General features: G+C 42.6%; 1 long non-coding RNA gene across 1 annotated transcript; it reads right to left on the bottom strand.

Moving 5' to 3' along the window:
* Positions 1-1,599: 1,599 nt before the first annotated feature.
* Positions 1,600-21,529, bottom strand: LOC311106545. The gene is made up of 3 exons (XR_014610337.1): positions 21,331-21,529; positions 7,061-7,167; positions 1,600-2,243 (listed from the first exon to the last, which is right to left on the bottom strand). It is a non-coding gene; the product is annotated as an uncharacterized lncRNA (long non-coding RNA).
* Between the last annotated feature and the right edge of the window lie 937 nt (positions 21,530-22,466).

Raw genomic sequence — 22,466 nt, 5'->3', positions numbered from 1 at the left:
CCACAAACCGTTTTCTTTTAGCCAAAATACCTCAAATAGTGTGATAATTAAACTGTTTCTGCTTCAGCGTTCCTGTGCTAGCTCGTGCCTGTGCTGGCTTGGTATGCGGAATACAGGCCTGATTGTGGGGTGTTCTGGGATTGCACAGTGAGGGACTGTTCGCTGGACCGATGCCATGAGAGGTGTCCTGTTTGGCGTGTGAATGCAGCTAAAGTGACAGGCATTCCAACACCTCTCTCACATGAACTCTGCGGCGACGGTGGCTGCTCTGTTTAGGGGACCTGGAGAACTCTTAATCCAGGGAGGAATTTCCAGGAGACAGTAGGCAGGAGGCACATAGCTGTCCATCAGGGGCAGTTCAGGTCTGAAGCCTCCAGCCTGCTCCACTCCACTCTCTCAAGGGTCATGATGTCAAAGGAGAAAGGGAAACACTGGGGATGCCCAGGAAGGAATGCTCTGGAACTGGAGGAGCTGAGATTAGAAACCGCTCTTGGTACAGTGCTTTATCTGACCATGTTGGACGCTTGAGTGGAGGAATGGACATAAGGGCTTTTGGGTAATGAGCTTAATAGAGGCTTTAAAGAGGGTCTTGGAAACTATCCTCATATTCAGTTTCAATTGATAAATTATCCTACTTCCTTTGGAGTGACAAAAGGATAATTACATGCTGCGATGATGAATTTTCATTGTCCATTTTCAGATGTATTGTTGTTACTATAGACCAAGGCCAATGTGTATTGTCACTGTAGCAACTGCAGTCATTTTGGTCTTTGGTTTTCCCTTCACCAAATATTGTGCACTCTTAGAAAAAAAGGTGCTATCTAGAACCTAAAGGAGTTCTTCGGCTGTCCCCATAGGATAACCCTTTGAAGAACCCTTTTTGGTTCCAGGTAGAACCCTTTCGGTTCCAGGTAGAACCCTATTGGGTTGCATGTAGAACCCTTTCCCCAGAGGGTGCTACTTCTCTTAGGGGTTCAGCCTCTCTTTAACTTCTCCTCAGTGACGTGCGGTATGACGATAGTCATGGCGCAAACACAAAAGGCTCTTTGAACCCTTTTCCCAACTCGCCAAGCCATGTTGACTTATTTCACCATAAACCCACCAGCTGCCACAAAGGGACGACTAGCTAGCTACCCTTCCCTGCCCTGCGAGGTGTTGCTGAAGGAGAAATGGTGAGGAGGGAAAGAGGTCCCAGAGAAAGTATCACAGACACAGTCAGCCAGGGGTTGATCATTTGGACAAAGGTGGTTCTGGAGGTCTGGTACATGCACTGGTTTCCTCTGGGTGGGTGAGAACGTCCCATAGCAGCGCTGGCTGCATGGCGCTCAGTGGGGGAACGCCTTCCCCCAGAATCCCACCTCAATCTGTATGCTTCTCCAGACCTGTCGGAGCACAGCCTCCTCCAGTCCTCCCACTGCCATGAGTAAAATAAAGAAGTTACTTGGCAATGTTGCGAGCAGTGGGGAGTTTTCCAATCGCAGCTGTAAGAGAGAAAGGAGACTTTGGAAATAAAACCAGACAGACCTAAGTACCTTAATTGGTCACAGTGGGCCTTGAGGAGAAAGACATAAGAGAAAACAAAAGCAAAGCATGATCAAATCAATGAAAAAAAGTAATACACTTTTAATTTTATGTCGAGGTTCCAGACATTAAAAGTGCAGGTCTGCCAAGGAATGGTAATTGCAAGCTTATGTATTTTGTAGCTCTTTGTGCTCCATTTCACTACACATTCTTAAGAACACATTTGGCTATACTGTAACCCTCTCCTTCATAAAGGAATCATGAACAAACATAGACAGCTTATGTGTATCTTCACACCTGCTTTCACCCTATAAAACATACATATATTCCACACTATAAAAATGAAAACATCTAAATAAAACAACACCCTAACCTCCTAGTTCAGGAGTCAGGATTCATTTAACAAACTACAGATCATTCTTTTCTTGCTAAAATATTCAGCCATGGTTTGATCAAGCATCTCAGTGTTAAAAGGTGAGGAAGTAAACCAACGAAAAGAACTGCTTCCAAGGACCATGTTGAGTTGTTGGGCATTAATGGGTCCACAAGTTTTTATTTCATGCCACATGCTTCAGCTACAGTATGTTGTTCCAATTATTTCCTCTTTCATTCATCCTGGTAGTCGGTGTATTCTTCTTAATGGATGTTTTCTTCTGTCTCTGATGTGACTGTAGGTAGTGTAAATGAGTCCGGAAGGCCAGGCAGCAGTTGGCAGACTGGGCCTGAAAAACATGTGTGGTCAGGTGCTGAGGTGCAGATATGTTGGCATTTACAGCAAGACAAGGCAGTCCAGAGGCCACCACCAGAGATGTTTGCCTATGAAGCACCATTTTGCTTATTAGCCTATCCCTTTGCCTTGCCTATAGAGTCTGGGGCAGGGGGAGAAGGGACATTGTAGATTTGCTTTTTGATTTCAGGCAAAGAAAACAAGATGTGTGAATGTGTGAAAGACTAAAAAGTTTTGCTCTCTGTGCTTGTGTGTGTGTGCAAATTGTGCTCCCCCCCAAAATAAGTATATTATGCACAAGTGATTTGCCGGTATTCACAGGGCGTCTGCACTCAGCGGATTGCACATTATGTTTTTGCAGGTGCGGGGCATTTTGAGTGGGACTGCCCATAGGTGGTATTTCCTCCTTTTACGGGAACTGTGCAGTTCAAGGTCCACCCAAGAGCTCGCTATACTGCAATTATGACAGACAGGCAGTAGCAGAGCTTTGCTCAGGGAGGGAGGTTTACAATGGGGTCAACACTGAGATATGAGATTACAAAGCATTACCCTGGCGGAGACCCTTAAAAACATCTAGCTTAGCTCTCCACACCCTCTAACACATCATATACATCAAAGACTAGCTTGTGTGAGCTAATTCGTCCAATACAGTGTAATGTATGCCAATCATGCTGTGTGTAAAAACCAAAAGAGACCACTCCTCGAATTATCGCAAAAGATGGCAAGCGAGAGAGAGAGAAAAATAAACGGCTAGTTCTATGTGAGGGGGTGAATCTAAACTTAGCTATTTTTAAAATATACTAACCCTGGCTCTTGGGAGCCAGCCAGGATCTGGCTCTCTTTGCAACAGTATGTTCTGAATAAAAAAGTCCACACAGGACACATCTCCTGTCTGCTGGCCTGGCTCTGGCTCCTTGTTCTTGAAGAAAACAAGAGGGGGCATGACACGCACAAGGGAGGGCCTGTTCAGCAGGGAAGCATACTACTGCAGACTTTTGTTTGTGCACTGCAGAATACCTTGGGGTGTTTGTTGCCTTTAGTCTTGTGCACCTGTTGCTTCCAAAAGAAAAAGACACACAGACAGAACTATCCTAGCTTCCACATTTGGTTCATTGACAGTTGTGAGAACATGTGTTTTTGGTTTCCCATTGATTCTGGGAACGAAGCCTTACGTTGACTGACCGGTACAACTGAACGTTTTTTAAACGTTCTGAAAACGGAAGGGAAAATGTTGCCTATTCTGAGAATGTTCATTTTGAGGTTGCAGGGAGGTTCTGAGAATGTTTTACTATGCTTGAAAGTTTTTCTGGGAGCAATGATTTTTTTTAGTAGTTTTTTAGAAGTTTCATTGTTTCGGTTCTGACAATCAGCTAAATGTTAGCTTGGTCTTTGATCTGTTTGTGCTATATAGCCAACTCCAATGTATAGCCAAGCCAACTGCTATGGTAACTATCATACAGTGCATTCGGAATGTATTCAGACCCCTTGACCTTTTCCATGTTTTGTTATGTTACAGCCTTATTCTAAAATGGATTAAGTAGTTTTCCCCCTCATAAATCTACACAAATTACCCCATAATGACAAAGCAAAAACAGTTTTTTTGAAATTTTGCAAATGTATTACAAATGAAAAACGGAAATATCACATTAACTATTCAGACTCTTTACTCAGTACTTTGCTGAAGCACCTTCGGCAGCGATTACAGCATCGAGTTGTCTATGGGTATGACGCTACAAGCTTGGCACACCTGTATTTGGGGAGTTTCTCCCATTCTTCTCTGCAGATCCTCTCAAGCACTGTCAGGTTGGATGGGGAGCGTCGCTGCACAGCTATGTTCAGGTCTCTCCAGAGATGTTCGATCGGGTTCAAGTCCGGGCTCTGGCTGGGCCACTCAAGGACATTCAGAGACTTGTCTCGAAGCCACTCCTGCGTTATCTTGGCTGGGTGCTTAGGGTCATTGTCCTGTTGGAAGGTGAAAATTCGCCCCAGTCTGAGGTCCTGAGCGCTTTGGAGCAGGTTTTCATCAAGGATCTCTCTGTACATTGCTCCGTTCACCTTTCCCTCGATCCTGACTAGTCTCCCAGTCCCTGCCGCTGAAAAACATCCCCACAGCATGATGCTGCCACCGTAGGGATGGTGCCAGGTTTCCTCGAGACGTGACACTTGGAATTCAGGCCAAAGAGTTCAATCTTGGTTTCATCAGCCCAGAGAATCTTGTTTCTCATGGTCTGAGAGTCTTTAGGTGCCTTTTGTCAAACTCCAAGCGGGATGTCAGGTGCCTTTTACTGAGGAGTGGCTTCCGTCTGGCCACTCTACCATAAAGGCCTGATTGGTGGAGTGCTGCAAAGATGGTTGTCCTTCTGGAAGGTTCTCCCATCTCCACAGAGGAACTCTGGAGCTCTGTCAGAGTGACCATCGTGTTCTTGGTCACCTCCCTGACCAAGGCCCTTCTCCCCCGATTGCTCAGTTTGGCCAGGCGGCCAGCTCTAGAAAGAGTCTTGGTGGTTCCAAACTTCTTCCAATCAAGAATGATGGAGGCCACTGTGTTCTTGGGGATCTTCAACGGTGCAGAATTTCTTTGGTACTCTTCCCCAGATCTGTGCCTCGACACAATCCTGTCTCAGAGCTTGGTTTTTGCGCTGACATGCACTGTCAGCTGTGGGACCTTATATAGACAGGTGTGTGCCTTTTCAAATTATTTCCAATCAATTGAATTTACCACAGGTGGACTCCAATCAAGTTGTAGAAACATCTCAAGGATGATCAATGTAAACAGGATGCACCTGAGCTCAATTTCGAGTCTCATAGCAAAGGTTCTAAATTCTAAAAGTGGTGCATGAATATGTACAATGCCTTGCAAAAGTATTCATCCCCCTTGGCGTTTTTCCTATTTTGTTGCCTGTAATTTAAATGGATTTTTATTTGGATTTCATGTAATGGACATACACAAAATAGTCCAAATTGGTGAAGTGAAAATAAAAAAATAACTTGTTTCAAGAAATTCTAAAAAATAAATAATGGAAAAGTGGTGTGTGAATATGTATTCACCCCTTTGCTATGAAGCCCCTAAATAAGATATGGTGCAACCAATTACCTTTAATTAGTTAAATAAAGTCCACCTGTGTGCAATCTAAGTGTCACATCTCAGTATATGTACACCTGTTCTGAAAGGCCCCAGAGTCTGCAACACCACTAAGCAAGGGGCACCACCAAGCAAGCGGCACCATGAAGACCAAGGAGCTCTCCAAACAGGTCAGGGACAAAGTTGTGGAGAAGTACAGATCAGGGTTGGGTTATAAAACAATATATGAAACTTTGAACATCCCACGGAGCACCATTAAATCACTCCACAGAGCTGGGCTTTACGGAAGAGTGGCCAGAAAAAAGCCATTGCTTAAAGAAAAAAATAAGCAAACACGTTTGGTGTTCACCAAAAGGCATGTGGAAGATTCCCCAAACATATTGTTATGATGAGTTTATCTGGCATCAAGTAATTCAGTATGCAATAAGATAGTTAAACACTTAGATGGAGAGTTGATACAATGTATTTAATATACAGTACCGGATTCAGCATAACGAACGGCACGTGAGTTGCCCCTCGTTATCTGAATGACATACATAGAAAATCTCTCAGTTTATATACTGTTAGGCAAGCTAATTATATCCAACAGTTGCCAACCATTATTGAGTGTCACTCCTAACCACAATAGTATCACCCTATATGGTATCATTTTGCCCCCTAGTCAGGAGATTCCATCACATACTTATTCTAAGATTAGCACCAGTGGCCTCCCATCCTTCCTGACACGCATACTAAATACAGGGAAATTCTTGAGGGAAACCTGTTTCAGTCTTCCAGAGATTTGAGACTGGGACGGAGGTTCACCTTCCAGCAGGACAATGACCCTAAGCATACTGCTAAAGAAACACTTGAGGGGTTTAAGGGGAAACATTTATATGTCTTGGAATGGCTAAGGCAAAGCCCAGACCTCAATCCAATTCAGAATCTGTGGTATGACTTAAAGATTGCTGTACACCAGCGGAACCCATCCAACTTGAAGGAGCTGGAGCAGTTTTGCCTTGAAGAATCTGCAAAAATCCCGGTGGCTAGATGTGCAAAGCTTATAGAGACATACCCCAAGAGACTTGCAGCTGTAATTGCTGCAAAAGGTGGCTTTACAAAGTATTGACTTTGGGGGGTTGAATAGTTATGCACGCTCAAGTTTTCTGTTTTTTTGTCTTATTTCTTGTTTGTTTCACATATATAAATATTTTGCATCTTCAAAGTAGTAGGCATGTTGTGTAAATCAAATGATACACATTTTAATTCCAGGTTGTAAGGCAACAAAATAGGAAAAATGCCATAGGGGGGTGAATACTTTCTCAAGCCAGAGTAAGTAAGGTATTTCTGTTTTTTATTTTTTATAAATGTGCAAAAAAATCTTAAAACCTCTTTTCGCTTCGTCATTATGGGGTATTGTGTGTAGAATGATGAGGAAAACATTTATTTAATCAATTTTAGAATAAGGCTGTAACGTTACAAAATGTGGAAAAAGTCAAGGGGTCTGAATACTTTCCGAATGCACTGTACATTAAAAGTTAGCAAGACAGCATAAACAGATCTGGGACCAGGGTTTAGCATTTCTACAACCTGCACCAACAACTTGTTATGTACAGCAGCCACCAGCAGCAATCTAAGAGGGTTAGGGGGGGAACCAGTTCAGCTGCTTCTCTGCCAGTCGATGTTCACCTGTATGTGCTGTCTCTGTGTGTGTGTGTGTGTGTGTGTGTATATGTGTTTGTGTCTCATACTCTTTGTCCTAGTCTTCACCAAGTAGCTTTTCATCAAAGCATCTTCCTCCAAGAAGTCCATGACCTAATGGTCCTTCTCATCCTGCAGGCCTTCGTCAGCGATGACCCTTTAGCACATAAGAAACGGGATCATGAATGGACGGGAATTCGTTACATTTTATAAACCAAAGGTTTCTACTCTAACATTTGAGAAAACGTAACGTAATTTCATATCTGATAGTCCATAACTGAAATAATATAATAATGTATGCCTGTAGCAAAGTCAAACCAGCTAGACCTCCACCCTGAGCTTTCATAAGTCATATGATCTATCATAAGAGTTATACATTCATTCTTGCATGCAACAGCCAGAAGGCTTACTATTTTTTAGGAATTATATCACAGATAAACATACAGCTAATGAGTTATCTAGCTAGCTAATAATAATAATAGCTACCCTCTCTCTTGTTCCAGCTGGCTAGTAGCTACAAATCCAATCACAAGTCAGTTCATTTTTGCACTAATACCTAATGACAATTACTCTTCAGATTGTCAATTTGAGCATTTTATTTTGTACAGTCATCAAAGAAAACATGAACATAAAAAAGACAAGACACAAGCTAAATCAAGTAGGCTACCGTTGGTCCGTTTTTGGGTGACTGACTCTGACTGCAGCTTGAACAACAATCAACAGGCTAAATACCATTAGTTAGCTTGCAGACTTTGGTAGCTAGCAATTTAGCTAACATTAACTGAGGAGACACTATATTGGCCTGGAAATACGATGACATTGCTAAAGTAAGCAAGTCATTAGTAGGAAACAACTTTGCCATCATTATTATGTCGTCAAATTTACTTTAGAGATATGTTAATTGCCATAGCTAGAAAATGTAGTCAAAAATGTCTAGTTAGGAATGCTAACGTTAGTTAGTTCAAATCCGGTCCTGTACCTCAATGTTAGCTAGCTAGCTAAAGTTATACGCCATCTAAAGTCAAACTGACAACATGACAAAAGGTTTTCCTACTAATGAAATGTAATCATTTTTCCAAGTCACTATAATGCACATTAAACAAAATCTTTATCAGCACATGACGGCTCAGAGAATGCCATTGAGTAACAAGTAGAACCAAAGATATTTATAACTAACCTGTTAGTTAATCTGTGTCATTTACAGCGGGAGCAAATTAAGCATAGTGGGCATAACAAGCAAGGAGGTGGGCAAAGCCAAGCAAGAGCTAGTGAGATCCTATTGGCTTGTTGTAGGATGTATTTGTATATTTCTGTTAGGAAACGCCTCTTCTGTGAAGTATGCGTGGTCACAAACTCAATTCAGATGTTTCATCGATGAGAAAATTAGCAGAATGACAGTTGATTATGAAAAATAAATCAATGCCAAATCAAACAAAGTGATTGTTTGGATGGAATACAGTGCAAAGGCAGCCATACTGCACAATCTCTGTTGCTTTTGGGCGGGACCAGCACCAAAACTAGGAAGGAATATGTAAATAAACAATTAACATTCATTGGTCTATTAGAATCAGATTGCCGGGTGACGTCATGTGGCAGACAAAAATTACATCCCACCCGAACAGGCTGAAATTCCAGGTGTTTTTTTTTAACAGCTCTTACACAAAAAGTGCATTATCAACATTTTCACAATTTCAGAGAGTTATTTTGACCTCATAGTGTGGAAATATTGTTAAAACCACAGGAAAAAACAGTTTTTCTGAACTATTTGAGAACATTCCCAATGTCAAACCAGTTGGAGAACATTCCTAGAACAGTTTTAAGGAGGTTGTGTATGATAAGTTATGGACAGAGCAATAGAGCAAGGTGATGTTGATTAGACTAACGGTTCTCTAGTGAGGGAATACAATAATGACCTCTGACCTTTATTGCATTAAGAATACAATTCATTATGCCTGTCTTGATGTTCAAAGCAGGTGGCAGGTTTACCATTATAATTTAAATATGTAGGTCATAGAAATGTGGCTCAGTCTTACTCAATGTGTGAGGCGATTCAGTGGTCAGCGGCAGCATTTGGATCAGAGCCCCCACCTGCCTGTTATGCGTGGCCTCTCTCTCTTGCATAATGTACAGCCCCTTCTGATATTGCACACTCTAATGATGCTTATCTCCCTGGCAGCTGTTGCATTAGAGATGAACTTAATCAACAGAAGTAAACTACAAGGGCTGCTGTTGCAGGTTATTTCACTATTAGCTACTGTACATCATAATCGATACAGTACACTCTTAGAAAAATGGTGCTATCAAGAACCTAAAAGGGTTCTTTGGCTGTCCCCAAAGGAGAACCCTTTGAATAACCTTTTTTGGTTCCAGGTAGAACCCCTTTGGTTTCCATGTAAGGACCCTTTCCACAGAGGGTTTTACATGGAACCCAAAAGGGTTCTACGTGGAACCAAAAAGTATTCTCCCTGGAACCAAAAAGGGTTCTCCTATGTGGACAGCCGAAGAACCCTTTTCGAACCCTTTTTTCTAAGAGTGCATGTACAACTTGTGTATGAGGCTAATAGTACAAATTCAAATAACAATGTCCATAATACCACCTTTCTACATCCTGATTGTGGTGAACAGCCTGTCCTTGGCAGAGAGGAACACCACTGACTGTACGCCCACACCCTGTGTGTTTGGGTTGCCCTGCTTTACAGGGCTGTCTTTCTGTCTGCCTTGCTCGCGGCCCGGGCCCTACATCATTTTGGGTCAGTCTGTGTGTGGCATGATGACGCAAAGGAGATTTGGTCTCCACACTGCCAGCTAGCGCAGGGAGACAAGTGTTTCTGCGCAAAGAGTGAGTGTGTGTGTGTGTGTCTGAGTGAGTGTCTGTGTGTGGCTGCGAGGGTGTGTGAATGTGGGGCTGCGAGGGTATGTATGTGTGGGTTTTGACGTAGGCCCCTGTGGTCTGCGGAAATGAGACTGCAAGGACCATCCAGGAGATGTGCTTCTAAATGAAGACCGTGGAAGATAAAAATATGAGAGAAAACAAAGAGAAGGGGCTGTTACATCAATAAGGAGCATAAATCCATTTTACATCATCCTCTCCAAATGTATTATTGGTTCCCGGGGGGCCTGCTCTATGTTATCCTATTATTGACTATGTTCTATAGCAGCCTATGAGCACCAAGCAACAGGTACTGTAAACAAAGCACGGAGGTCTCAAAGCATGGAGGTAGTAGTGTCTCGCCCTCCCATGCCAGCCACACACATTCACGATCTTCAGTAAAAACAGCATTCATGATGAGCACCCTGCATGGAGCCATCCTGCGGACCTCACTGAAGAGTGTCTTGGATACCAAACAAGCCTGACTAGTTATAAATATAGTTCAGAGTTGTATGGCCCTTTTGTAAGACCAGCTCTCTGGAGCAGCTGTGGCCAGAATAATGGTAGCCTAGCATCTATATTGGACAGTATCAGAAGTAGATTAAGACGCTTCTTTAAACATCTGTGATGTCATGGAGTGGGTATTCTGATGAGATCATTAGGGTCAGGCGGAAATCACCCTGCATATGTTGCATTTTATAGTTGTGATTTATGTGGTGTGTCATACACCAAAATGAATGACAAGACATAAAGACTCAGTTGTAACAGCCCCCTGACCACGTCATAAGCATACTGTTTTTCTATCGGATTGCACAATAGATTGTGGGGTAGAATGTGCATTGGTCTCTCTCTAATCTCTCGATGCTTTCGACTATGAACACAAAACTAAACAAAATAGACTACTCCAAAAACGTTTTCAAGATTTTTCAAGGAAAAAAGCAATGCACTGTAAAGTCTGTGATGGAAAAAGTATTGTAAAGGCCAGAGTCTAGACCAAAACTCGAGAGAGAGAGAGAGAGAGAGAGAGAGAGAGAGAGAGAGAGAGAGAGAGAGAGAGAGAGAGAGAGAGAGAGAGAGAGAGAGAGAGAGAGAGAGAGATCTCTGTCCGACAAACTATCAGGTAAAGTCTTTTTTATTTATTTGTAATCTAACTATTTAGTTATAGAAACGTGATACCATCAATGCAAGCTGTAAAATGACTCCCAACTTAGAACACAGTAACCTTAGTAATGTAGCTAGCTTGCTAGCTTGCTAGTTTGCTAGTTTGCTAGCTAGTTACAACAAGTAGATATGTTTCTAGCTAGCAGGAGTAGATAGCTTTATCACTAGCTAGCATGTCATTCCAGGACAAGGAGCGTTTTAGCTATCAATTTATTGTGATAATTTAAGACTACAAAAGTAGTGAAAATATAATACAGTCATCAAGGCAGGACCCACTAATTTCATTCATACTGACAAATAATACATTATCCCACATTATCCCTGTCAATTGTTGGAGTAGGATGATTGCAGAGCACACTGCCTCAGACTGTCAGGATGTTCATTTTCTAGATCACAAACTACATTCCTTTGCTGTGATGATTTATTTGATTCATTCTTGTCTCTCACTTTTGTCTCAGATTATCTCTTCAGCTCTCCTGTGTCCTGCTCCAAGAGATCAACCAAGTGATATTCAGCAAGCATGGGCTGATTCACTCACCTGTGAGACCCATTCTACTGCAGTTTGAACTAGCCCTGCCGTCACTATTTAGACATTGAGACGACATATGCATTTACCTGTTGTCGTTTTTATTTGTGGATTTTGTCTTACACAGTCTAGTGCATTTTAGAGTTGAAGAACACCCACTACAGATACACATGCTTGTTTGAGCATCTTTATTCATTGTTGTCTCTCACTTTTGTCTCCCATGATCTATTCACCAAGTCCTGCAGTTTGAACTAGCCCTGCTGTCACTATTTACAGTGCCTTCAGAAGTATTCATACACCTTGATTTATTCCACATTTTGTTGTGTTACAGCCGGAATTCAAAATGGATTAAATATACTTTTTTTTCTTCACAATACCCCATAATGACATTTTAGCAAATAAATATCACATTTACATAAGTATTCACACCCCTGCGTCAATACTTTGTAGAAGTGCCTTTGGCGGCGATTACAGCTTTGAATCGTCTTGGTTATGTCTGTATCAGCTTTGCACATCTGGATTTGGGGATTTTCTCCCATTCTTCCTCGCAGATTTTCTCAAGCTCTGTTACGTTAGATGGGGAGTGGCGGTGAAGAACAATTTTCAAATCTTTCCACATATTTTCAATGGGATTCAAGTCTAGGCATTTCTAAAAAAAAAAAATTCACTTTGTCATTATGGGGTACTGTGTGTAGATGGCTGAGAGAAAAAGTATATTTAATCAATTTTGAATTCAGGCTGTAACACAACAAAATGTGGAATAAGTCAAGGGGTACGAAAACTTTCTGAAGGTACTGTACACATTGAGACGACATATGCATTTGCCTGTTGTCTTTTCTTTGTGGGGTTTGTCTTACACAGTTTAGTGCATTTTAGAGTTGAAGAACACCAACTACAGACACACATGCTTGTTTGAGCATCTCGAAGACTAAATTCAATGTAGAATCCATCTCGAAGACTAAATTCAATGTAGAATCAGTTTAACGTGACAAACAGATCATTTTACTATTGTAACATGCAGTGGGGATAATTCTATTGTCCCCATCAGGAGCCCAGGCTTTTGCCATAGATGGTAGAGTTCTCGTCTCTATACTACACAAGCCTTAGATTGCAATTTGCTAAGGCACTTCTCTCTCTCTACATCGGTCAGCTACATTAGTGACCAGGGTGGGATCCTTTTGATATGCTCCTAGAGAAAAAGGGGAATACTAAAGCATGAGTTGATGACATCAGAGGTCCAGGCTTTTGGCATAGATGGTAAAGCTCTCATCTCTGGACTGCAACATTGTGAGATTGTGTTCTCCACGGCACTTGATATACATTGATTGGTAGGTTACACTATATTTAGATACTTCAAATACTGCCTGAGACACCTTTGCTATTTGTCTACTTACACAATAAATGGTGAAACACTATTTGTGATTGTGTTCTTTGTTCGAATGTATATGCATGAAACGTACACTACCATTCAAAAGTTTAGGGTCACTTAGAAATGTCCTTGTTTTCGAAAGAAAATCATTTTTTTGTCCATTAAAATAACATCAAATTGATCAGAAATACAGTGTGGACATTGTTAATGTTGTAAATGGCTATTGTAGCTGGAAACGGCTGATTATTTATGGAATATCTACATAGGCGTACAGAGGCCCATTATCAGCAACCATCAGTCCTGTGTTCCAATGGCATGTTGTGTTTGCTAATCCAAGTTTATCATTTTAAAAGGCTAATTGATCATTAGAAAACCATTTTGCAATTATGTTAGCACAGCTGAAAACTGTTGTGCTGATTAAAGAAGCAATCAAACTGGCCTTCTTGAGACTAGTTGAGTATCTGGAGCATCAGCAATTGTGGGTTCGATTACAGGCTCAAAATGGCCAGAAACAAATAACTTTCTTCTGAAACTCGTCAGTCTATTCTTGTTCTGAGAAATGAAGACTATTCCATGCAAGAAATAACCAAGAAACCGAAGATCTCGTACAATGCTGTGTACTACTCCCTTCACAGAACAGCGCAAACTGGCTCTAACCAGAATAGAAAGAGGAGTGGGAGGCCCCGGTGCACAACTGAGCAAGAGGACAAATACATTAGAGTGTCTAGTTTGAGAAACAGGCGCCTCACAGGTCCTCAAATGGCAGCTTCATTAAATAGTACCCGCAAAACACCAGTCTCAACGTCAACAGTGAAGAGGCGACTCTGGGAGGTTGACCTTCTAGGCAGAGTTGCAAAGACAAAGCCATATCTCAGACTTCCCATCTTAATCTTTTCTTTTTATTGGCCAGTCTGAGATATGGCTTTTTCTTTGCAACTCTGCCTAGAAGGTCAGCATCCCGGAGTCGCCTCTTCACTGTTGACGTTGAGACTGGTGTTTTGCGGGAATAGGCTCGATGAGAATGGGGGCGTGCTCAGACCTCTTTTTTTCCCTGTAGTCCACAATCATCTCCTTTGTCTTGATCACGTTGAGGGAGAGGTTGTTATCCTGGCACCACACGGCCAGGTCTCTGACCTCCTCCTTATAGGCTGTCTCATCTTTGTCGGTGATCAGGCCTACCACTGTTGTGTCGTCTGCAAACTTAATGATGGTGTTGGAGTCGTGCCTGGCCATGCAGTCATGGGTGAACAGGGAGTACAGGAGTGGACTGAGCACGCACCCCTGAGGGGCCCCCGTGTTGAGGATCAGCGTGGCAGATGTGTTGTTACCTACCCTTACCACCTGGGGGCGGCCCGTCAGGAAGTCCAGGATCCAGTTGCAGAGGGAGGTGTTTAGTCCCAGGGTCCTTAGCTTAGTGATGAGCTTTGAGGGCACTATGGTGTTGAACGCTGAGCTGTAGTCAATGAATAGCATTCTCACGTAGGTGTTCCTCTTGTCCAGGTGGGAAAGGGCAGTGTGGAGTGCAATAGAGATGGCATCATCTGTGGATCTGTTGGGGTTGTATGCAAATTGGAGTGGGTCTACGGTTTCTGGGATAATGGTGTTGATGTGAGCCATGACCAGCCTTTCAAGGCACTTCATGGCTACAGACGTGAGTGCTACGGGTCGGTAGTCATTTAGGCAGGTTATCTTAGTGTTCTTGGGCACAGGGACTATGGTGGTCTGCTTGAAACATGTTGGTATTACAGACTCAGTCAGGGACATGTTGAAAATGTCAGTGAAGACATTTGCCAGTTGGTCAGCGCACGCTCGGAGTACACGTCCTGGTAATCCGTCTGGCCCTGCGGTCTAGTGAATGTTGACCTGCTTAAATGTCTTACTCAAATCGGCTACGGAGAGCGTGATCACATAGTAATCTGGAACAGCTGATGCTCTCATGCATGCTATACAGAAGATAGCCCTATTTGGTAAAAGACCGTCCATATTATGGCAAGAACAGCTCAAATAAGCAAAGAGAAACGACATTCCATCATTACTTTAAGACATGAATGTCAGTCAATCTGGAAAATGTCAAGAACTTTTAAAGTTTCTTCAAGTGCAGTCGCAAAAACCATCAAAAACTGCCTCTCATGAGGACTACCACAGGAAAGGAAGATCCAGTGTTACCTCTGCTGCAGAGGATAAGTTCATTAGAGTTAACTGTACCTCAGATTGCAGCCCAAATAAATTCTTCACAGAGTTCAAGTAACAGACACATCTCAACATCAACTGTTCAGAGGAGAAACACAGGCAATGGACATTCGACCAGTGGAAATCTGTCCTTTGGTCTGAGTCCAAATTTGAGATTTTTGTTTCCAACCGCCATGTCTTTGTGAGATGCAGAGTAGGTGAACGGATGATCTCCACATATGTGGCTCCCACCGTGAAGCATGGAGGAGGAGGTTTGATGGTGTGGGGGTGCCTTGCTGGTGACTCTGTCTGTGATTTATTTAAAATTCAAGGCACACTTCACCAGCATGGCTACCACAGCATTCTGCAGCGATACGCCATCCCATCTGGTTTGCGCTTAGTGGGACTATCATTTGTTTTTCAACAGGACAATGACCCAAAACACACCTCCAGGTTGTGTAAGGGCTATTTGACCAAGGAGAGTGATGGAGTGCTGCATCAGATGACCTGACCTCCACAATCACCCGACCTCAACCCATTTGAGATGGTTTGGGATGAGTCGGACCGCAGAGTGAAGGAAAAGCAGCCAACAAGTGCTCAGCGTATGTGGGAACTCCTTCAAGACTGTTGGAAAAGCATTCCTCGTGAAGCTGGTTGAGAGTGCCAATAGTGTGCAAAGCTGTCATCAAGGCAAAGGGTGGCTACTTTGAAGAATCTAAAATCTAAAATCTATTTTGACTTGTTTAACACTTTTTTTGTTACTACATGTGTTATTTCATAGTTGTGATGTCTTCACTATTATTCTACAATGTAGAAAATAGTAAAAATAAAGAAAAACCCTTTAATGAGTAGGTGTGTCCAAACTTTTGACTGGTACTGTATATGCAGCTGTCGTTTTTAAACCTCCATTCTAGCATACATGACACACACACACACACATCTACACGCTTTTATTTGGGTTTCTATGCAAAGTATATGATTGAATGTTTCTTTAAGCCTGCAGCTAGTTACTTGAAATGAGACATATAATCATGCCAAAACATGATTCAAAAATGTAATTCACTGACAGAGAGATAGCTAATGAAACACAAATGGACATTTACAGTAGCTGGCTGGGTTGTCAAACTGTAACATTGGATAGCTTTCAATAAATTGGCTAAATGGTCAATGGAGTTACTCTTCATATGATAAAGACAATTTGTATTACATGCTGCATATTTCAAGTGCACTTGAAAACAGTTATTTGTCTTATATAGCATTTCGTAAAATTTTCCTGAGCAGACAATGTTGAAATATACTTTTTATGAGAAAATGTACAAGAATTGAAGGTGCCAACAAATTATATAGTCATCACAAGAATGTTTGACTGTCATATACAAAAAATCTGCTCCTCCCTCGACGGGGATCGATCAACTTCACGTTTTTTGGCTTCGGCCCACCACCTATATGTCAACATATCAATCTGACAAAAGCTCTTCAGCCGCTCTGTGGCTCGCACTGACATTTATATCCCCCCAAACGTTGAGTAGCAGGATAAATGGCTGCGCTGCCTGGCCAGTCCAGATACTCTTCTGTTGCCAATGACCCCAGTCGTGAGTGACTCATGACCCCTATGTGCAAACGGACCCTAGGCTGAAGGATATGTTTTCAGCATGATAAATTCCTCCCCTTCGGAAAACGAAACGGTAGACTGGGGAGAATTTGTTTTCTCTCTGTAAAAGTGTGAACTGTTTGTACAGAATGGGATGTTTCAACATTGGGTCAGGGGCTGTGTAGCCCGCTGGTGTTTGCCTGGGGTCAACACTGTCTTTTCCTGCCCCACGTTGTTCACAGGATTAACTGCCCTGCCATAAGGCCAGTTTACATCAGGTCACTCTCAATGGATTGAAAAGAGAAAAACAACCTCTAAAGAGGGCTTTATCCTATATGAAGTGTTTTCTCTTCACACAAATGAGGGTCGAATGCAGCTCATGTGGTGGCCAGAGTCTCACGTGTGCCAGTGATGAAGTCTAGTCTAACTTTGGCCTTGTTTATGACTATGACTGGTATTTCAGGTAATACAGTGTAACACAAGCACAACACAGCCACAGGACTGGGGCCCGGAGATAAGATAAAGAGGAAACGTGCAGCCAGCCAGCCAGTCTCTAATAGCAACACTGCATCAAAACTCAGAGGATGAGCTCACCAAGACATTGCCTCACCTCAGAAGAAGACAAGGTTTGAATTCCTCTGGATGCATTATGGTTTATTTGAGCCAAGCATTACTAGCCCCCTAGTAATCATCCCGGTGCAGTACTGTAAACAGAGCTGTCTTACAGCGCCCTGGGGACAGCTTGTTTACCTCATCTAATTTCTCTACTGTTCCCTCATCATGAACCCAAAGATAATGGCAGTGATGTCATTGTTAGTGTCCATGGAACTGGTACCGCGTTGCACAAGCCAAACAAATGTGGGGAGGAAGCCTCTTATATAAACTTTTGGGATCTCTTCAATATGTTAGCTCTTCTGAAAACTGAAGAAGTTCACCTTGTTTACTTTTGAGTGCATGCATATTCCAGCCCTGATGGGCAGTTAATCATTAGACTAGTCTAGCTGGCTGATCATTTAAGAGTGATGTTATTTGATTTGCGAAATGTTCTACTCAAGAAACTGGCAATTTGAGGCCACTTGATAGGGAGCCAAACCTCTTTCAGAGTGTCCAAGCTACAGTATGCACTATGCAGGCTTCCCAACAGAGCTGCTGCATTTAAGAAAAAAACCCAGCAACCTAAAAAGCATATGGGCATAAAGCTATATGACCACATACAGTACATGGCCAATGTATATATGACCACATTGTATATTCTGTACATTCTCAATCGAGCAGAGACAATATTTCCCAATCTAATTTATGAGAGCACCATAAGTAGCTACCTCATGGTGCTCCTTCATTTGGGGTTACTGTTTGCTAATGGTGCTGCTAATGAGCGTCTACAGAGCATTGATCTCTGAAAGGGCCTCTATTGCCCAGGCCTGTAAATGCCCTGGTTGGCAGTGAGTGATCCGCATTAAGCATGTCAGGCGCCGCTAATCATTTTCTCGTGTCCAAGATTTACAGGCTAGGCTGTGTCTCAAACGGCACCCTATTCCCTATGTAGTGCACTACTTTTTCCCAGGGCCCATAGGGCTCTGATTGAAAGAAGTGCACTATAGGGAATAGGGTGCCATTTGGGACAGAGCCACATTGTTCTGGTCCTGCAGTGTTAGATCAGGGAAACAGAGCATTAAAACCCCTAGCGGGGATAAGTCTGAATTACTCTCGTTAAGCCTCTGTAAGTTAACGGGCATCATTGCTACTTTGGGGGAAAGCTGGAACATTCCATGTGTTATTTAGGCAATGTCTATATGATTGAAAGAGGGGCAGATTATGGTGGAACTTTAAGACGATTTAATAGAAATATAAAAAATAAGAGTTTGAGAAACTGGGCTTATATGCTGTTTTTCATTAGAACATTTGTTGAATCTTAACTCCTGAACTTAAACCTGCAACCCAACACTCTGATGTGCCCACTCTCCAGTTTGAATTCAGCTACCACTGTTTAATTGCATGGCAGGAGCACATCAACAATATAGGGGTACACATAAGCGCTTTACCGAAAGTAGGCCCTATGTCACACGACTGATGAGAAGTAAAATGTTCCCTCATACCTTGAAAATAACCTGTGCTATTTTAAATTCAGTCATGACTTAAAATTTGCTATAATTTACTCTCATCCGTGTGCCAGCCAGTTGGAGGAGAAGTTCATTCGTTCCAATAGCTTCATTTGGAATCTTAAATGAAACATAAACACCACTTACTGATTAAAAAAAGTTCATAAAGTCTCTCATTCCTATTTATACTTGATCCCAGTTCAAACAGGTGAAGTTGGTGTTTGCTTAAAATGTGCACATGTACAAGGGAGCTATATACTCAGTATACCAAACATTAATAACATCCTCTTAATATTGATTGCACCCTCCTTTTTGCCCTCAGAACAGCTACAATTCGTCGGGGCATGGACTTTACAAGGTCGAAAGCATTCCACAGGGATGCTGGCCCATGTTGACTCCAATGCTTCCCACAGTTGTGTCAAGTTGGCTGGATGTCCTTTGGGTGGTGGACCATTCTTGATACACACAGGAACTGTTGAGCATGTAAAACCCAGCAGCGTTACAGTTCTTGACACAAACAGGTGCGCCTGGCACCTACTACTATACCCAGTTTAAAGGCACTTAAATATTTTGTAATATATATAATAATATATGCCATTTAGAAGATGCTTTTATCCAAAGCGACTTACAGTCATGCTTGCATACATTCTACATATGGGTGGCCCTGGGAAATGAACCCACGACCCTGGCGGTGCAAGCACCATGCTCTACCAACTGAGCCATTCACCCTCTGAATGGCACTCATACACGATCAATGTCTCAATTGTCTCAAGGCTTAAAAATCCTTCTTTAACCTGTCTCCTCCCCTTCATCTACACTGATTGAAGTGGATTTAGCAAGTGACATCAATAAGGGATCATAGCTTTCACCTGGATTCACCTGGTCAGTCTATGTCATGGAAAGAGCAGGTGTTCTTAATGTTTTGTGTGGTCAATGTATATTAATGCAAACATACATGCAATCTACACATACAGTATATACCTAAAGTGAACTATATTGAAACATTGTAAGGAAAACAAACAACTTGTGCTTTCCTCATAAAAAACAGCCCAAATTCCTGCGAGTTCCACCATACCGCATGGTTGCCGGGCAGTTACAAAGAGATCCTGTGTTATGGCAAATGTGGAAAGAAGGCCTAGTATGAATTCCAGCCGACAGAAGAAGGCCTCTCTCTTCCCTGGGTCTGGGAGGGTGTTTTCGTAAGCTACTTTAGAATGTTTGTGCAATTGCTTTTGACCACTTGATTAAAAATATATTTTGATGATGTGGGGCTATGTCCTGCAGAGGGTCAGCTCAAACTGGTTTGAGAAGAGCAACAACCTATTGGTGAATGAACATACCTGTTGTAAATAGTTTTGGGTTACAGTAGGTTGAAGTCCTAGTGTCGGTAACTGACGTTTTTTTATCCCTCCACAGCTAGGTTGTAAAATAACCAAATCCAGTGGAAATCTAACATTGATCACCTCTGCCACTATAATAGTACAGAATATCCCCTCAAACCACACAGGTGGAAAAACTCAAGAACGTCTGCGTATCTCAGTGAGTGTGACATGACGAAAGTAACGGTGGCCTGTGAACAAATAGAGGGTGTACAACCAGGGGGATGTTTTGTGGGTCTCATTTTGACAGCTGCAGCCGTGGTGTTTACAGTCGGCTAGGTGCTACGGATGTGCACTAGATGGGAGGACGCACTGGAACTCTCTTCCCTTCCTCATCCGCCCAGACCAGACACCATGGCCTGACCCCTGGCCTCTCACTCATCCAACATACCCACCCCTGTCCCACCCCACCCCTGTCCCACCCCACCCCTATCCCACCCACCCCTGTAGGTTTGCATTCATGGTGCAGTCAGGAATGGTCTGGGATCTGCTTAATGTACAAGCAATGTACCCACAGTCCTGCTTTATAGCTTTATAAAGGGGCCCACGTAATCTTAAATCTTATTGTCACAATTAAATGTTTTATCACTCCTGTATTTCAGGGTCTCTCTCTGGTTGCAGTGGAAATGATTTGTGAGACCAACCTTGTGTGGTTGCTCAATAGTGGTTCCTGTACAACCGAAGTACAGGGTCAAGGGTGAAGTTTCCAATTATACGACGATCAATGTTTTCCCTTCCTTACTGTACCGTGTAATTACAACAACAAACACAGTCTGTCGTCACGGTAACAGACTCAGGCCATGTAGATAACTCGTAATAGTCTAGTTCATTTTCTTTGGCAACGTCGGTTGAGAACGTACTGGGGAGGAGTGCTGAACTACAACCGTCTGTTTATGAGACCTTCGCCTCACCGTGTTTTCACCATCCTGTATACCACTGGCATCCTGTGGCATTTGTGTGGTCTCAACCACATTTTAGCCACATCCAACCTTTATAGGAGGAAGTAGGAACATGGGACTCTACTCAAGAGTGCACCTTGTCCTGCAAATATGAATTTCAAATACACATCTAACCCTAACTCAACTAAAGCAGTTCACTTTTCAATGTCGCTAACGGAAGGGGAAAACACAGCTGCCAACGGTGTACAGAGTACTCACCCAGGCTGGTCCTGGGTAGGGAGTAGAGAGGAAAGCTGTTGTTGCAGATCGTGACAGGACACAATGTAGCCATGTTGTGCGCAACTGGCAGATCAAATGTTTCTGGTTTTTCACAGACTACAGTGGAATGTGGTCAACCTTGCTGTGCACTTTTGATCATGGTGGACATGGAAAATGCTCTGGACAGTGAGTGGCTGGCTGCCTGGCTGTTGTTTGTGTCCTGTGATGACTGGAGGCCCATAGTACTCATTGAATATTTAACTGCCTCTCTGCTGTTCACGTGTATCAAAATACCACTGGTCCTGTGCAAACATTTGTCTGTGTATTTTAGAAAACAAATATGCGTCCCTGTCATGCATTAGAAGGCAATATGGGGTATGTCGGGGAATGTTTTCTGTCCTAATGCTCTCCAGCGTTTCATTACCGCCAATTGCACCGTGATGGCTGTCAGGCCAGGCGTGCAATTGACGTGAAACAAATATATTAGCCCAAAACCGCACCCGCCAAATGAAATATTCTGTCCGATTTTGAGAGCAGACCAACAACTTCAAAGACTGCCTGGGAGAGTGACTTCAGTTGAAAAACACCAGGGCCATATTTAACTATTGGCCAACAGCCACAAATCGCTAGAAGACGTTGCAAAACATCAATATTTACTGGTATACCGAAGCCTTCCTATAAAGTGGTTTTATGTTAAAACTTGCCAGTTGCACAGAGAGATCTCATCTTTATTTATTACGTTTTTTCAAATATGCCTTCTCAGAGCAGCCATCGCAGTGCACACTTTCATAGCAAATACAACATTCCTTGGTACATAGATCTAGTACAGCATGAACAACAGACCAGCTCCAAAGTAAAGTTTACATTCCTTTGGGAGTTCGATGAATCTGTCGGAATGTGTTCTTGCGAGGCTCTATTTTCATGGGGCCATGGGTATTACCAGTGGGGGCCACTTTTTTGGGCAGAGCAGGAATGTACGATGCCAACACAGTTGTAGCTGCTGGTCTGCAGCTATTTCCTCCCGCTTGTGAAAAGGTAAATAAAGAGATATATTTCCCGTGGGCTTTAGCAAGGCCTAAAAATACTGTCAGCATAACACACTCAGGTCATCTGGCTTAGGAATGGAGATTATTTTC

Source organism: Coregonus lavaretus, assembly GCF_964263955.1.
Source record: "Coregonus lavaretus genome assembly, chromosome: 31".
Taxonomy (NCBI): Eukaryota; Metazoa; Chordata; class Actinopteri; order Salmoniformes; family Salmonidae; genus Coregonus; species Coregonus lavaretus.
The sequence above is the reverse complement of the archived record's forward strand: the minus strand, read 5'-3'. Positions and strand labels throughout refer to the sequence as shown.